An 18,113-nucleotide genomic window follows, 5' to 3' on the forward strand; every position below is an offset into this window, starting at 1 on the left:
GCAGCTCGGAGCCCAGCCTCGCACCTCACGGGGGCCGCCGCCGCCCGGCAGCGCTGCCCCGGGCCGGGGTCGGCGGGCGGGGCGGGGCGAGCGCCGTGAGGTCACGGCGGCCGGGCCAATGAGCGCACAGAGCGGCGGCGATGGGGGGGGGGGGGGGGGTCCCCCTCGTGCGGCGGCTGCCTGGGGAGGGCGGCGGCGGCGGCGGGCGCGGGGCGAGTGGTCCCGGCGCGCCCCCGCCCCCGCTCGGGCCGGGACTGAAGGGGCGGCGCCGCTGCCCGCCCAGCACAGGTGCGGCGGTGTCCGCGTCGCGGGCGGGTGCGGAGCGCCCTCCTCCCGGCGGCGCCCGGCGGGGGATGTTCCGGCCGCCGGGGGCGCGCCGCCCGTGGGAAGCGCGCTCCTAACGCCACCTGGGCGTCGCAGGGAGCGCTCGGCGCGGAGCGGGCGGTGTGGGGTCTCCGGGAACCGGGCAGGTAGGACGGAGGAGAAATGCCGGTTCGGGCGGGTCTCAGGAGCTTTTTGTGTGTTTGCCCTCCCTAGCGTGTGCGGGTGTCAGCGGCGGGGAGCGGCGTGCGGCGCACCCCGAGCTGGCAGCGCAGCCGGGCTCGCCGCGGGGAAAGTTGTGCGGACGGTCCCCGCTTCGAAGCGGCTGAGGAAACGCGGAACCCTCTGTCCAGCCGGGGCGGGGGGCTAAGGCTGTGGCAGCAGCGGCGGCCGCCGGAGGGCTCCGCGTACCGCGGCGGGGCTGCTCCGCTCCCGGGGGGACCCGGCGGAGCCGCCGCTCCCGGGGCTGCTGCGCCCCTCGAGCGGTGCCGCCCGCCCGCCGTGCGCCCCCGGCTCGGCGGGGTCGGGATCGCGGCCGCACGGTGCGGAATGCCGACCTGTGGCGGCTCGCCCCGCAGCCCGGAGCTGGGCTCGACGTGCCGGCGGGTGTCGGGCTAGTGCCGCTGGGGCAGCCAGGAGTGCGCGGCGGTGCTCGGCCTGCCCCGGGCAGGTGGCTGATCGTCCCCGCGGCTGTGCGGTGCCCGCTCCGCTGTGGAGCAAACGGGATTCCTCGGGACTGCGCGCCGGAGTGCGGGCTGGTGTGCGGCTGGAGTTTGGGAAGGCAGCGGTGGGTAGCGCACCCACAGGAGTGTCTGAAGCAGAGCCCAAGTGTTTACTTAAAACGAGAACTAGCCGTATTCCCTTCTCTGTGTAAGTCTCGGGGCAGAAAAACCCAAATGAACTCGTGTGCAGGGCTATGGATCGGCTCGTGTGGGTTTTCATACTGATTAAGTGCCTTCTGGTTGCTTGGGATTACTTTGGAAAAACGCAAATCCCAGCTAATATCTGTGCTGACCATATATAGAAGTAGTCACAGACAGAAGTACTATAACTTCAATATTGCTGACACAGGTCGAGAAACTTTAAAAACAGCAAGCAAAAGCTGGGATTTCTCCTGAGGATGTTTTTGTCCAAGAGATATATTTTCCAGTGTTTGCATCCTATATTGATTGAATTATTTCTACCTTTTGTTTGTTTGTTTACCTGCCTATGTACCTCACAGTTAGTGAATGATATATTGATTTGATTTTGTCTGCCTCTTTTTAATCTGGCATTGTTTGGTTTGCTTACTTGTGTTGGACCAGGACTGCAGTAGGGAATGCTGCTTTTTCTGGAATGGAAGCCTGGTTTGATGGCTTTCGGAAACGTGCCTCAGCTTGGAAGCAAGCACGTTGCTCATACAGTAGCAATTTTCCACGGCATGGAAGAAGTATTGTAGGGTTTTCTGATGTTCTGTGTTTTGTGTTCTCTTTTTTTAAATAAACAAATACATTGGGTTGTTTGCTTTTAAATAGCTCTGTTATTATGAGAAGCTTTTATGTGAACATTATTGTCCTGTAGAGCAATATGAAGACCAGTGCTGAATCTCATTCAAAGTGTTTTTATTTCAGTGTCATGTGCATGTTAACAGGGTAACTCCAGCAACAGGGAACAAGAATCTGTTGACTTGAGCTGAAACACTGAAAACAATTCTCTTGGACTGTTTTGGATGTAGCAGTTTTGCTGGATTTTAGTAACAAAGAGATGAAATGCTCCAGGGATAATCCAGTATGAAATTCATCTGACTTACTGGCACCTATAGGAAAACATGTTGAAAGTTCTCATCTTCTACCAGATACACTATGCCATCAAAACCAGAAATTTAGTTTTGTACATTTTCGTGTTTATTTCAAAAGAAATAGAACCTAACATTATTTATTACAGAAACTGTTGTGAGGTGTAAATTCCTCTCATTTTCGAGTAGATGAACGGTAACTTTCTGGAGGGAGCTGATTGCATATGTTATATCATATATCCGTATATTGTTAAGTGCAGTGCATTTTTCTTTCTGTTACTGAAAAAAAAATCTTACTCATAGCAATATAGTCTGCATCCAACAGCTTATTAAAGTATTTTTAGAGCAGCAGTCTCAGTGGTAGGTTTTCACAGTGAAAACCAACCATGACCATATGAAACATCATAAACACAGTGCTCAATGGTGCCTTAAATTACAGTTTTAGGTATTAGTGTTAAGGAGTAAAGTGTGTTGGTTAATTTGTAAGCTGGTCTAAAAAATTGTCACACTTACTCCGCTCTTCATTCTAAACCTATAGTAGCTGCTCTAAAACTATCCAACCTCCCTTTATTGAACTAGTATTTGGGTTTTAGTCTTAATGCCATGAGTGTTTTCAGGGTCAAATCCTGAAATGCTAAAGAAAATCTTGTGATGACTAATGTGGAAATTTCTTCCCCATGAATACTACAGTGTTATGGTTCTTATGTTCATATCTTCCATTCTCCCTCAGACTTCGTTGTAGCAGACAGCCTAATTGTGTACTTTGTGCCAGCAATTAGTGTGCTTACGCAGTGTTATGTGACTCAAAAAGGAAGGGGTGCAAAAGGTGCTTGACACCAGGAAAACGTTTGAAGTGATCTATTAATGACCTTAATTAATATTGTTCATTATCCTATTACGTCTTGTTTGCCATTAAGAGGAGATGGTGTTCCGAGGAGGAGGCAAAGTATCTGTGCAATATCTGAAGGCAATGAAAGCTCTGCTCAGTGCATGTCAACCCATGGCTGCTTAGTTTAGTATGAAATATGATTGAAGGGTTTACTAATACTAATGGTATCTTTTGCTGTAATGGCAGATTCTTATTTAATGAAGATATATAATTAATTTTTAAAATAAGGAGCAGTATCTATAGGATTATGTGGGGGATGATATGCAATGACATCTCAGTATCCTTATTTGTATTTAAGTACCATAGTTTGTGAATAGGTGACAGATACATTCAATCTCTAAGCTTGAAATAAAACGAAAGAGCCTGGTAACACCAAAAGTTGTCTGTTTCACATATCCATTCAACAATGTTGCTACTTTCTTTGTGACTTTCTGTGTCTTTTTCTATTGAAGAATATCAGTTCTGCTGGGCTGCATGGTTGCTGTATGTGTAAAACTGTCAGAGGTGCTGGGAGAGTGTCCATCACCTCTACAAGCAAAAATTGTGCCTCCCAGTCCACCCCACAGAGTTGCAGCATATACCAGGCTATGTTCCTGATGGTGTTGGAGTGCAAAAGACATATAAATTTACTATAAGCTTTGTGTGCCATGATTAGATTAAGACTTCATGCTAAGGTGTTATTTATGTCTTATTTTTGTTTTAAGAGAGGATAAGACTGCAATGGTTTGTATTTCTTATGCCTTGGTTGAGTGCCAGCAGAATGCAACCTTGTCCATTGTACTCCTGTCGAGGAGATTCAGTGAGGGCAAAGACAGAATCCACTCTTGGGAATGTAAAATATTGAAATTACTGGCTGTAAAATAGGTGACGATGAGCGATGAATCCCCTCGCATATTCTAAGTATGTAGTCAGTTTCGTGCTGGAGGCATCTATTGGTGCAAAGGAGGGAAGGCTTAAGTGAGTTTCATTATAAAATGTTTGCAAACTGAAGACAGAGTCTTTTCTGTGGTTGGAAAATCTTTGGAAAAAAAAAGAGGCCAGTTATATTACAAATGATAAGTAATTGGTTGCTGCAATGAGGGCTGGAGGTAGTTTCATACTTGTCTAAATTAATCCTGATGGAGATAGTTACAGAGAAATAATTAATAGTACACCTTCAGTATGGATTATCAGAAAATGTTTTCCTGGGTATAATTTGAAAATACAGATACTTGTCAATGCCATTACCTTTCCTTCTCTGTTTTCTGTGCTTTCTTGGTTAAGATGGAGTAAACAAAACCTTTTTAATTTAGAACAATTTCCTGCAAGCAAATTCAAAGTTTCATTCATTTAGCACAATGCATTACAGCATTTTAGCCACAGTATCAGAATTCCATGCACACCAAACATCTGATAAACTGTCTATTCTCTTTTGTGGGCATTAGGCCCAGTCTTGGTCTCCAGGAGGTTGTGGCTGCTCTGCTAGTTTGTAGAGAGCTCTTGTCGGGGTAGGGAATGTGACTGGGGGCTTCCAAGATTGTTGAGTTACATTCAACAAGTTGATGGACTTTTGCTCTATGATGATACATATTTCTCTATTTTTCCTTTTCCTCTCTGGATAGGAAAGCTGTGTGATGATGATGTGTAAGGCCAACCTCTCACCTCATTTGGATGATACTCTGTCCTTCTTCATTCCCATGGGAAGAAGATTAATTATGGCCTACAAAGCTTTGTAGTAAAAAAAGTCAAAAGTTTACCTCTTACAGATAAGTTCATAGATGACTGAGAAATTTGGAAGGAAGAGATTTAAAAATATGTTTGAAGCTACTAGGACATGTCTCTGTGTGTACATCGCTTCTCTTAAAGAAAACAATCTCAACTTGGTGCCAGGGGTTGGCCAAGGGGCTTTGTACAACATTGGTTACCTGCTGAGCTCTAGCTGTGTTTGTGTGTAACATTTTGTCCATTACTACCTTATTTGACAGCATTAGGTGTACTGGAGCCAGATGCTGAGGACCTTTAAGGCTTCATGTGAAGTATGGAGGGACAACTTTTCAGGTGAAATGTACAAAGTTGTGACAACATACATTGTCCTGCAGGCTCATTATTCTTGTCTGTCCTTCTCATAAGCAGGAGAAGACCCTTCCAGCATCTAGGATTAATGGGTTTTAAGAAAGCCTCCCAACATTCCTGCATGAAGGTATGAGGTATCAGCTTTAGCACCTAAAGGAAATAAACCTGACAGTTTTGAAGGGGGAAAATGCTATCTATCATCCATAAGGATTTATAAAAAGCCTCCATTATTTCATTATGAAATAAGGAAATTTGAGTTCAGTAATTATGTGGGATTCTAATAGTGGGAAATACATTATTAAGGCTGTCAAATCATACATTAAGAAAAACCTCACTAAATACATACTGAAGAAGCAAAGCGTTCCATTTTCTTCTGCCTTGTACTACAGTCATGTAGAGCCGCACTATATCCTTTATAGGATTGAAATAACAAGCCAAGCCTTTAAAAAACTTAAAACCTTAAATACCTTGTAGAAGGTCCTGGGCTACCACAAAACCAAACAATTTGGTGAGATAATTAGAGATAAGCAGTCTTGGTGCAGAAAATTTTTACCTCTTTTATTTTCGTATGACCTGGAAAACACTTGTCTGCTTCATGGCTGTTAATCAAGGATGAGAATAAACAGGTCATTACCTTGAAGCAACATACTTTCATTCACTAAAAATGCCAAAGAAAGGTCCCTGCAAAACACTAAAAGAACAGTGTCAAATCTGCAGAGAAAAGTGTTCAATTTCCTTTCCTGATACTATTGTAGAGGAGCTTGTCCCACAGGGTTCCGTTATGACTGAAAGGAGACACATCCCTGCGGTCTTCTGGGAATTCCTGAAACACAGCAGAGGCTGAGTCTGTCTCGAGCTATTAAGGCAGCAATATTCTTGCTGCATGTACTGAAGCATGAAATATCCATTATGCTTGCTTTTATAGCTGCAAGCTCTATAATGGTCACCTATGCAAAATCTTACTGCCTTTTTTTTATTTTCTTCTGGAGGCCAAAAGCCTTTTAGCCCTTCCCCATGTTTCTCTAGTAAAAATTAATAGTGCTAATTGCCACTTCTTTTATCATTAATTTCTGAATCAACACGAAGTATTGCTATAGCAACAAATCCTTTTGAACTTCACCACAGACAACTGGTAAGAGAATTCAATCTCAATATGTAATAAGCACAATTGTAAGAACTATTGGAAGGATTAAGGAACTTTCTTTTTAAAAAGAAGGGGAGTAATGCAAATACTCAAAACTGTCATGAAAGAACAGAACTTGAAAATTTCCAGCATTCTCTTTTTATTAATCATCTCCAATTGCTGTACAAAGGTGCATAGTTGCTTTGAACAAAGTATATTACAGCACACTGTGTCTCCTCAGAGAAAAAATGCATCACTCTCTGGAATACTACTGAGATTTTTATCTCTGATAGTAATGATTTGACATAAACTGCTGCACCCTCTCTCAAAGTATGGTTGTTCTTCAGCCCTGACAGTGCATGTGCAGGAAAACCCTAAGTAGGTTTCAGGATTAGCTGGACAGCAAATAATCCAAATTTATGAAGTCAGAATTAGATGGTGCTTTATCTTTGCTTTTTCACCTGTTGAAGCATCTTTTTCATCGGAGTGGATTGCTATTTGCATTTTACCTTGTCATCTCTCTTGATAACAGGCACACAAGGGAGGTTGCATATTATAGGCGCACACAAAAATCAGGAGGCATAAGGGGTGTGGAAGTGAGAAATACCTGAGGAACACTGGTAAAAAAGGGAAAGGTCTAGCACTGAAAGTCTATGATTGATGTTATTACCTGTGATAGATCTTGAGGCAGTGAAAGCTTATAAATCTTTAGGGGGAGCCATGCTTCCTAGGATGCTGATTGCATTGAAAAAAGGTTGTGTGAGAAGAAGGTATAAGGACAGGTGAAGGGTAAGAATGACTACCCTCTTCATTTTCTTAATTTCTGGTTTTATCAAAGGAGGGGCAGTGCTTGTAAGAGGGAAGTCTGAAGGGTGTCTGTGACTGAGAGCCTGTGACTCTTGCATACACACAGGACCAAAAAAAGAAAGAGGAACAGTGAAAGACCCAGAAAAAGATGAAGCAATGTGACTCTAGGTGCTGAGAGGAGAATGTTCCTTTGGTGGACATCCTGGAAAGGACATGGTGGTTTTCTGGGGAGTAAGGGTTGTTTTGTGGATTCTTCTTTCACCTCATGAAGTGGGTGGCCTCATAATGGTGCTTTGCTACCAAGGCTTTGCTTCTTCTGTGTATTATCAAAGTATTTCTCTTTACTAGCAGTTCCCTCACCAACCAGCAGACCATCTGTGGTTACCCTGGCCAGACTGTTTGCTTTGCAGACAATAACTGGGAGGAAATAAATACTGAAAATGCAATGGCATGCAAGGCCACACCTCCACAACTTTCTCTTGTCAGAGCACCTCTTCTTGGAGATCCCCTCCAAGCCCTCTGCAATAGTGCCAAAGTTTGCATTTTCAAGCCAAGTTTTAAATACAAGTTGTTCAAGTTATATCTCTTGGTTTTTCCTTTTATTAGCATACAGGTGTGGCTTTTTTAACTAGGAAATCTTAAAGAAAATTCTGAAATAAAGGTTAAAAGAGCATTACAAAAGACAGCAGTGAAGAAGTTATGTGTCTTACTTCCAGGATTCTTGGAAGAAAAATGATCCCTGGACTATTTATTCATGTGAATATTGTTCTAAATATCTCCTGCAGAAAGCTTCTAGTAGCTCAGATAGGATCTGGGCAAAGTCAGTTTAGCAGCATCTCTTAAGAAGAGATGGATAAAAAGGACTGGAGTCCTATCTTAGGCTTGGAGTCTGCTGAGGTAAATTCAAGAAAACTGAAATCTAGTTTGGAGGCTGGCAGGGGAGACTTCTGGATTTCAAATGTCTTTGTATTATTTTTCTGATAATTGTTTTGTATAAAACTGTCTTGTATTTTCTGTGGAAAGAGATGAAAGACAATCACTCTTAAAAAAAAAAAAGATTTTCCTCTAGAAGAGGCAAGAAATTGATCACTTGTGTCTGGATACAGTATTAAAAAAGCTAATAAAGAACAACTTCAGAGTAAACACTGGTGAAAGGTCTACATTGAAGCAAATATGTGTCAAAGAGAAACTTGTATAGCTACAACTCAAGGGGTAAATGATTGTGCTGTCGAAAATAGCTGCTAAAAATACTGCTATAGAATGCCAAGGGAACTCATACAAATAGAAGAGCAATGAGAATAATTTGTAGCTCCCGTTTCTGGAAACTGCAGTTCTACAGTTACTGGTGATGATGTGTTAGGCACATTGGTACTGGTTTTCCTTTTTCTTGGTGTTTATTTGCAGTGTGATATGGGGAAGCATCAACAAGTCTGAAGGCAGTGTCTGACTTTCCTGTTGATGGACAGTCATAGGTATGTGCCTTGGATTGTCAGGCTTTTCCTTTTCAGTCCCACATGCAGCTTTCACTGGAAAAACATCAAGCCTACTGAGACTTTCAAATAAAAATATGAGTGACTGTTAGTTTTCCTCCTGTTCCATATCTCCATTCAAAAAAAAATTGGTTGTTTTGTGAAAGCAAGTATATGGAAGGTGAAGATGAACTGTACTTTTCAGAAGCAGCAGACGGTGTTTATACTGTTCACTACTGAGTCAGTAATTTTCTTTCTCACTCAGCTCAATGAAAGCTGTGTTTGTTTGCCAAAGGGAATGCTAAAGAGGCAAAAAAAAAGGCAAGCAAGATTGAAAAAAGGTTTATTGGGTTAATGTGGCTGGATTTTGGTGGCAGGGGGGATGCAGGGGCAGGCTCTTTGTGAAGCTGCTAGAAATTTCTCCTATGTTAGATGAAGCCAGTGTCAGGCAGCTCAAAGGTATTCCCACTGCTGGCCAAGGCTGAGCCCATCAGTTATGGTGGTGGCACCTCTGAGAGAACATATTCAAGAAGGGAAAATGTTACTGTGCAGATCCAAGCTCAGTGAAGAAGGAGGGCGAGGGCAGAGATTCCCCAGCAGCCCATGGTGAAGCAGCTGTCCCCCTGCAGCCCTGGAGATCCATGATGGAGCAGATACCCACCTGCAGCCCGTGCAGGACGCCTATGGTGGATGCTCAGAGGAGATTCCGGCTCTGTGTAGCTCGTGCTAGAGCAGGCTTCTGGCAGCATCTGTGGGCCCATGCTGGAGCAGGTTTTCTGTCACAAAAGCCTGGATCAGGTTTGCTTGTGACCTTGCAGGGGACAGCTGGGGTAGTTCATGAAGAAGTGCAGTCTGTGAGACAGACTCAGCTTGTAGAAGTTGGTGAAGGACTGTCTTCTGTGAGAGGGAGCCCATGCTGGAACAGGGTAAGGAGGAAGGTGCATTAGAGGTAATGTGTGATGAACTGTGAGTTTCCCCTAACTAAAGGAGAAAAGTGTTTTTAAGATTTGGGTTTAATCCTCATTATCCTACTCCAATTCTGACAGGGAATATTTTACAACTTACTACCAAAGTGGACTTTCTTTTGCCCATGATGTCTGTCAGTGAGTGATCTCTCACTGCCCTTATCTTAACCCTCGAGTCTTTTGCTGTATTTTCTTTGCCCTGTTCAGTTTAGGAGGGGAGTGATAGAGCAGCTTTTTGGACATCTGGTGTCCAGCCAGGGTCAACAAAAGGTTTATAAATACAGCAGTAGGCTGAAGCTTTACATGCTGAAGCTTTTCAGGGCACTGAAATCTGCTGCTGCTGTTATCTGCCAGGATCAGCTCTTGAATTATGGTTATGGTAAAATCAAACTTTTAAATGCCTGAAATGGAAGAATTATGTTTATGTGAGTCTTGTAGGCTAACAGCAGCAATAAGGAGACAAAACAAAAATGATCTCAAATTAACCTGAAATAAAATGGGACATAGAAAAGCTCATCTCAGCTAATTTCCTTCCTACAGTTTTGGCATATTTACACAATTTTAACTTGTTGTCATATTTGCAAGCTAAGAAAATGGAATTTCAAATATAATTATGATGAGGTATGTTGTTTCCAAGAAGAAAATATTGGAATTGAAACAATTTTAATGTACTGATTGCTTTTTAATGTTGCTAAGTGTCTAATACCTAGCAACCTGCTAGTATTGGCATGCAGAGGTTTTATCCTCATTACATCTGCTGGAAACTTTCCATGGTACAGTGAGTCATGCAGGTGATCAGTATCCTTTTCTGTGTCAGATATGATCAACTTTTTTCATTTGATATGTTGTTGCTTGGTGGATTGGTTTGTTTCTAGGAATAATGCATCCCTTTTACAACAGCTGTGCAGTCTTGATTCTGCTTCTCTTAAATTTTGCTGTTGTAGTGTTTTTATAGAAGGTAAGGAGAGCAAAGGTTCCTTTAAAAAATAATTTATTTGCATTATATATTGATTTTTGTAACAAGAACACTAGAATCCTGAGGACACTTGGGCTGCAGTCTTTTGTGGCTGTATCACTTGTATGACTGATTCTGCTTTCTGATTCTAGTTGGCATTTGGTGTTGGAATGTCATTAAGGAGAGGGTTTCTGAATCTTAATGCTGGGCATACTGAAACACTGGATTTCCAGACTGGTCCTTTGAATTACTCTTTTTTTAATTTTAATTTTTTTTTTTAATTTACCATGTGTTTGGACATGCAGATGTGTTTCTTTTTAGCCTGAGCAGGTATTTTCCATTATATATTTATTTTTTAGTACTGTAAAAATAACATTTGATGGCTTTCACTTGGTTTTTCAACTGGTAATGCTGCTGCTCCTGACCTGAGAGTACCCAAATTCAAGGCTTTGTGGACTCATTGGTAAATTAGTTAAATTATTAATTTTACTTTTGCATGGATTGTGAAAATGTTTTGCACCTAAGTCATGGCCAGTTGCAGATTAACATTGTCAGTTTAGGGAATGTAAGATAATTACCATGCTGGCTTTGCAGAAGTACTAAAAAGAAACATTTCTGTAGGGCTTTTGAGAATTCTAATGAATAACGTGATAGGTTGTGCTTGGGCCTGAATTTGTTTACTAGAAAACTCTCTTCCCCTTTACCCTCCTGTTTCTCTCCTTCTCTCCCTCTCCCAATCTTTAATCCCAAGTGCCCTGGATTATTAGTGATTAAGAGCAATGAATAAATGCAGGAAAGATTCACTAGTCATGTTTGACTAGCTCATGCAGAAGGTTAAACTTAACAGGTACAACGTAAAGAGGAAACCCTATAGGAGCATTCTTACATTTGGCCATTGTATGTATGCACCATCTGACTGTTTCTATCTTACTTAAAAATGTGGGGTGGCACCAAACACTGTTAAGCCAAAGGTTGGGTTTTCTTTCTGTTTTGGATTTGGACAAATCAAGGTTTCACTTTAGCCTATATTTCACTTTCTTTTACTTTCTTTTACTTTTTTTTTAAGCTCAGACAAGGGAAAGTGTAGGGTTTTTTTCTGCTCAGTTTTACTTGTGTGTTCCTTTATAATTGTTTTTGAGTATTCCATTTTTTCTACCAAAGATAGTACTCTCTCTTAGTTAAATTGGAAAAGAAATGTGAATGTTAGAAGTGTTTGGCCAGTTGGTCTTGTTTTAGATAATAATGTGCTTGGAGTGCACGTGTGCAAAATATACTTCAAGGCCGGTCCTAATCAACTTAAGAAAAAGAAATTGAAATAAATATCCTCAAACTATTTGCAGCTGTTAAATTATATTAATTTAAATGAAATTAAAGCTATAATATGTGTAGCTATTTCCATATGAAGATAAGCTTAAGCAATATTCTTCCACTGATCCTAGTTCAGAGTAAGGAACCAGACCAGAAGCTTTCATTTGAGGATTATAACTTCTCTTTTGAATTTGTGTTCTTGTCTTTTTATTTCCTTCTGTTCCTTAGCTGTATGTAATTTTTAAAAATATTCTCGTTTATATGTTATTTGCAAGTTTATTTCTGATGCAGTGATCCATATATATATATCTTAAGACTAGTGAGAATCAGGGAACTGGAATAAGCATTCTAAATAGGTAATTATGCACAAAATCATAAGAATAGAGGTTTTTGTTCATAAAACCTTGGGTAGGAAGTGTTGGTTTTGTGTCTGCATGTTAATAGATGTCAAATGTGGAAAAAACCACGAACCATTGGAGAAACTTGAGAGAAATGTCACACAAGAAATAAATTTGAGGTTCTGTGGAAGGAATCCCTGTTGTATTGCATTGTGCATGTGAAGGTAGGAAAGTAATATTCTGAATCAGCCTGTAAGAGTGAGAGATCCTTGATACAGTATAGCTGTATTAGTAGTAGAATTAAAGATGGGTTTGTTTTGTTTTGGCATTTTATCATTCCAGCAATATTTGGACAGAGCTGAGAGAGCTGACTGAGAGCTGAGTAATACATAGAACAAAAAGATGAGCAGCTAGTGACTCTTATCAGTAGGCTGTTGAAAACTGCTTGGAGTTTTGTTTCAATTATATTAATAGGTTATTTGACTGCATTATTTAGTAGCAAAGCTTTACCTTGCTTCTGAATTCTTACTGGATTTAGTGAAATGTTATGTCCACTGGAATATTGTGTAAATATGTGGAAATAGCTTCAGCAGAAATGTAGTGCAGAATTCTTTAAAATTACTATCTTAAAGTTTTGTTCAAAATAGTTATTGAGTGTTTGCTACCATCTGAACTTTACCTAAATTGATGATCATATAAAGCTAACAAAAATTTCTGACATGAGCAAAGAAAAGGTGATTGAAATAAGGAAGTTATGTTCCTGAGTCTATACTGTCACCACAAGATAATACAAAATTGAATGTACACAGTATGTTTGACTGAAAGTCTGGTTTTATTTCTGTATTTGTAAATATCATGTGCAAAAAGCCATAGAAGTATATTTTGACATTTTATCTTGAGGAGCTTAATTTAAAAAAATGTGTGCTATCATCAGAGTGGTTATGAATTAGCCATGTCCTGTTAGTTCAGAGTTACTAATATCAATTTTTAGCTCCTCTGAAATCATCTACAGAATACCAACTCTGTGCACTCAGCTTCTACCACCCCTGAGAATTCTAAATAACTACAGCTGAAGCTCTTAAGGCTTCTAGAGGGGGGGAAAAAAAAGGCACACTGTAAACAGACCTGTGTACCAGCTGCTTTGTTTTCCTTTCGCACACCCTTGGTGTTATACACTTTTTGGTTCTTTCTGTATGTTTGTTGATCTTTCTGAGATGGAAGTCACTGAAAATGTCAGCTGAGTGTTGCAGTTCCCATACTGGAAAAGCAAGTGTGTAAGTAGCGAATTGAGAATTCCCCTGTTTATATTTAAATGCTTTGACTACCAATCCTGTGTTTCAGGGGTTCCTTGAAATTGCTGTAATAACAGTTGAGCTGAAATACTCTAAATTTTGAATGCTACAAAGTAACTTTATTACTTACCAACTTCAAAAGGAAATGTGAAAGAAATAAGTCTGGCCTGAGGAATTTGTTTACTTTTCTGACAAAGACTGTAAAAATTACTTGACTAACTACAGTCAAGGGAACTTACCTGATTTTTTGGGCATGACCTGTGAATCTCTGCAGTTCCACAACAACTGTGTTATTACTACCTCAGGAAACTTTTAAACTCTCTAGCTTACACAGCAGATGGACATGATACTGTCTATTTTTCACTGATTTAGTGCTATGGGATTTCCCCTTTGCTGTTCCTGTTAATCCTTTAGGTTTAATTAACATTCAGAGAAAGGAGCTGAGGACAGTTATCTTATTGCAGAGACAGGCTGGCCACCCAAGAGAGTTTAAAGTTTGTAATGACTCTAGTCATTGAGAAGGAACTGGGGAAGTTCTGTCATTCATAGATCTGAAGTCCAATGCTTTCAAACTTTGTCATTACCCTTATGCCTTAAATCCAGATATTTTAGTTTCCACAAGACAGTGCAACTTGTCTGAAAGTGAGGTTGTCTGGTAGTAATACCTGGGGGTAATGGCAGGCATGAGATAATGGGAAGTGATGTTTAAGTAGTTCCCTAGCATGTATCCCTGCCTTGGAAATGTGTAAGCATTCACAAAGGCACTTCTCAATGAGGGAGAAATGTCAAGATTTGGCTCCCGGAAGTCTTTGTATATAATTTTAACATGACTCTATCATGGTAGGATGCAGCTGTATCCCAAAGTACTTGGGAGTTTGTAAACTGCTCATTACTAATAAATCTTCAAGGATTTAACTTTTTTGTCCCCTAAAAAGTGGAGCTGGTAATCTACTTCAACAAAAAACTCCCCTCCTCCCAAAAATCTGCTATAATTCTGTGACAGCTAATCCAATGAAACATTGACTTTGATGTGGATCATATCTTTGTGGATTTTTTTTTTCTGGGTGTTTAGCTTGAGGAAGTAGTTTGGAAGTGTGTTTCCCAGCCACCTGTTACAGCTTTCTTTCTTGAAACTGTTTGTTATTTCTGAGGCTGTTGTATATTTCTTGCTAAACTATAAGGCTGTAGTAGTCAAACATTTCCACAAGCTGGGCTGCTGAAAAACCCTCAGGTGACAAATGTAAGCCAGTACTGTGTGTCAGTATAGCAGGTGTGTTTCACCATTAATGTCAGCTTCAAACAGAACCATAAGCATGTCACCAGAGAGGAGCAAACTGTTTGTTGGAGGAAAAAGAGTAAGCACCACAAGGGTGGTTGTGGATTAAGGCATTTGGAAACTCTTTTACAGGGAACTGGGTAGATTTATTTAGCAGTGCTCTTCTGCCCTATTGCTTTTGCTGGAATCAGGGTGTAAGGAATTTCCTCTCTATGTTCTGACAAATTGATTCCCTTATTTTTTTTTTTAATTTTATTATTTTATCATTATCTGTTTGAGTCTTCTCTGTGTAAAGCATGTTCCTTAGCTGCAGCCCACCTCTCCACCAGAAGCGCAGTAGTCTGGCAAGCCAGCAGAAGGGGTGAGGACATGGGCAGCAATTGCCAGACCGTCATAGTACATTAATTTTACCTAGATTATACTTTGGCCCATGATTAATACAGGTCATTGCTGCCTGGTCACATTGTAGATCATGCTGAAAATTATACAATGACAAGTACAATTCCTCTGAGTCATTTTGACTCCATAGCTTAAACAATCGTTGTTGAAACACAGGAAGTTGTTTATTTTGAAAATGATTCCAAGAAGTCCTAATCACCTTTTGGGGTAAATGGAAGAGCTTCTGCTATGGGATTACTCTTAACTGTAGAAAGCAGTTAGGTTGAATACTGAAAAGGTAACAGAAAAGGTGGTTGTTTTCATTTCTGAAGAAGTAAAGCAGAAAAATTTTATTGGATTGGGTAGATTTGCTCTTTGTCACTAGGGCTGAGTGGGATATCTTTGCAGGTCAAGGTATGAGTTGATCAGTCAAAAAATGTGTTCTTGGGAGAAAAGTTTGGACGAGGAATTCTTAGAAGCAGTCTAGCTCAATACCTGCATAAAATGATGATAAAATCCATCACTGGATAAGAAGGGAGAATCATGAGCTTAGGACAGATCATTCATTTGCCATACAAGGTAGCAGCAGGTGATTTGACTCAGGAGTTTTCCAAATTTCTCCTTTTCCTAGAGGCTTCCTCAAAAGGAAGTCATATGCCTCATACAACTTTTCTGGTTTACATTGCTTGTAGATCATGGTTATACTTTTTGTAACCAGCTGGCACATACCTGAGCAAGAACTGCAGCCTTGCTGTCACATTCCTCTTTGGTTCTTAGCAAGCATCCCTCTTTCTGTCTTAATTGTAAGTTGCATGTTTTCTTCCTCCATGCATTTCATATCACATGGTTATAGCTTCAACAGGAAGGTTCAGTGCCTGTGTCTCATGAAGGTGAGAGTTGCATGTGAGGGATTTGGGGGGTGGCTGCCCTGTAGCTGCATCCCCTGCTATCACTACACTGACCACTGAGCAGCTTTCCAAGGCTTCGTCTTGGGCTTTTCAAGTAATCACTGCTTTGCCTGAAAGCTATAAAAGGCAGAAACCCTGGTGCTGCCTCAGGAGTAGCTGGGCTGTCTGGGCAGCAAGAACAGGAGCACAGCTGGGGCTGGCAGTCTCTGTGTGTATCTTGTTCCTGTTCATGATTCAAAGCCTTTGGAGAAAAGCCCTGCAGAGGAGAGAAGTAAAGTCTCAGCTGTGTCCTTGGGAAGTCAGAAATGAACACTTGAACCCATGGGTTCAATTCTCTGCTGCCTCTGAGGATACTGTTTGGCTTGACTGATAACTGTAAACTCTGTGCATGGGCTTTTCTTTCAGGTATGTGTCTTTATTTACATGCCTTTTCCCTGCTGGTTGAGTGTAACATATTTATTTGACAGAAGATGATTCAGTTTGGTCTCTGTTTTGCCATTAAAAATCTTGAAAAATAGTAATTTGGGTTGAAACCAATTGATTGCAAAATGGAATCTATTTACTTTACAGTTTCACTTAAAAGACAAAAGATTTCATACTATGAGTTTGTGTGGTTATATTAAAAAAAAACTGCATGAAAGGATTAAAAGTTGTCATAAAGCAAAGCAAATTATTTGTTGACAACATTCACAGCAAAAAATATTTTAAAAAACCCAAACCAACAATGCAAACCCCTTTATGCATAATTGTGGTAGAGGTTATACTGTTGAAGTTGTTTGCTGGCACCTTCTTTCAGGAATAATGACTAAATACATGTGTGTATAAGCACAGTTCTGAGACCCCTACTTGTTCATATTGCAGGAGCCTGGCAGGACCTTCCATACATGATAGCTACTCTTCAGTTTTCATTACAATTACATAGATGTAATATGCCTTTAGAAGCTCAAAATTCCCTTCTTGTCATCATGTACAGTTATGAGTGAGGTTTTTTTTGCTCATAGGACCAGATAACTTGCAGTGATGAGCAAGTGGGAGTAGGAAGAAAAGAGCTCTGTTCACTGAGTCCTATATAATTACATTTAAAATGATGAATGAGTCAAGGCTAAGTTATCTGGGCATCTATGCATACTGAGAGGTTAGTATAGGTAATTGCATTTCTTAGATAATTTTCTTATTCTTTTTATGTGAAGGTTTTCAAGAACTCAAAACCTGCATTCAATAATAACTTTCTATCACTAGGCAAAAAATTAACATCAGAAAGCTCTTCCTGGTATACTTAATTCTATACACAAAGTACTTGACTAATTTGGCCACAGAAGCTGTTCCATTCTCTCATGTACATATATTCTTCATTGCCTTGATGTCTCAGGGAATTTTGTTCTTGGGTGGAAGTAAACAAAAATGTTCCATCTGCTATTTTAAGCAACAAGTGGAAACTTTCATGGGTGAAACAAAGAGTTGAAATATAAACTTAGCTTTCAAGTTTAAGTTCAAATTTTGGGGCTATAAGCTGCTTTTGTAAGACTTCACTGTAGCTTCATTGCTTCTTACAGATGCATGGTTTTACATGACCGCAAAACACTGTTAGCATTTCCCTGAGGTAGCAGGAGGGAGAAGATACTTGTCTGAGAAGACTGAGGAGCTGGAGACCTTCACTCATCCATTTGAAATCTCTGTTGGCTTCTTTAGTGGGAATCATCTAATGAAGAAAGCATTTACCTAAAATCTCTGACCGTCTGCTGGTTTTTTCCTCATCTTCACCTATTTTTGGTCTTTTCTAAGTGCTTTGAACATTGAATCTAAAAGAACTCTGGTCCTGCCAAAAGTGGTCTTTAGGTGCTACAAAAAATCAGTTTTGTTTGTATCCTCAGATTTTTGCAGGATCTTGTCTTGTATTACCCACTGTCAAGACAGAAGTTGTACTGATGTGCCTCTTCTGAATTCCTGTTTTTGATTTGCATTTAAGCTGAGGGTGCTTGCAATTGCATGTCATGTTTAGTATGCTGCTCTGCTATAGAGGTAACAGCCAAATAGGGATGCTAATCCATGGTATGAGAGTCATAAAATAACCATACAGAGCTCGTAATGATCCCAATTTGTCACTTTGGATACTGAATAGCCTTTTCTGGGGTGCTAGTGTAGATCTGTAAGCAATAAGTTGAATATAATTTTGATCATCAGATGCTTAATTGAGATGAATGATGCTGGAATTGATACAAATGTTGTGCCCAGTCCTTTCCCAGAAACATGCTTGAGGG

General features: G+C 40.7%; 1 protein-coding gene across 1 annotated transcript in view; it reads left to right on the top strand.

The window, feature by feature from the left end:
• Positions 1-389: 389 nt before the first annotated feature.
• Positions 390-18,113, top strand: part of CHRM3 (cholinergic receptor muscarinic 3) — a 263,639-nt gene continuing 245,915 nt past the window's right edge. Inside the window, exon 1 of the mRNA XM_066545672.1 lies at positions 390-470. The gene's annotated coding sequence lies outside the window, so the exon portion shown is untranslated. The remainder of the gene's footprint in view (positions 471-18,113) is intronic.

Source organism: Molothrus aeneus, chromosome 3, assembly GCF_037042795.1.
Source record: "Molothrus aeneus isolate 106 chromosome 3, BPBGC_Maene_1.0, whole genome shotgun sequence".
NCBI classification, from domain to species: domain Eukaryota; kingdom Metazoa; phylum Chordata; class Aves; order Passeriformes; family Icteridae; genus Molothrus; species Molothrus aeneus.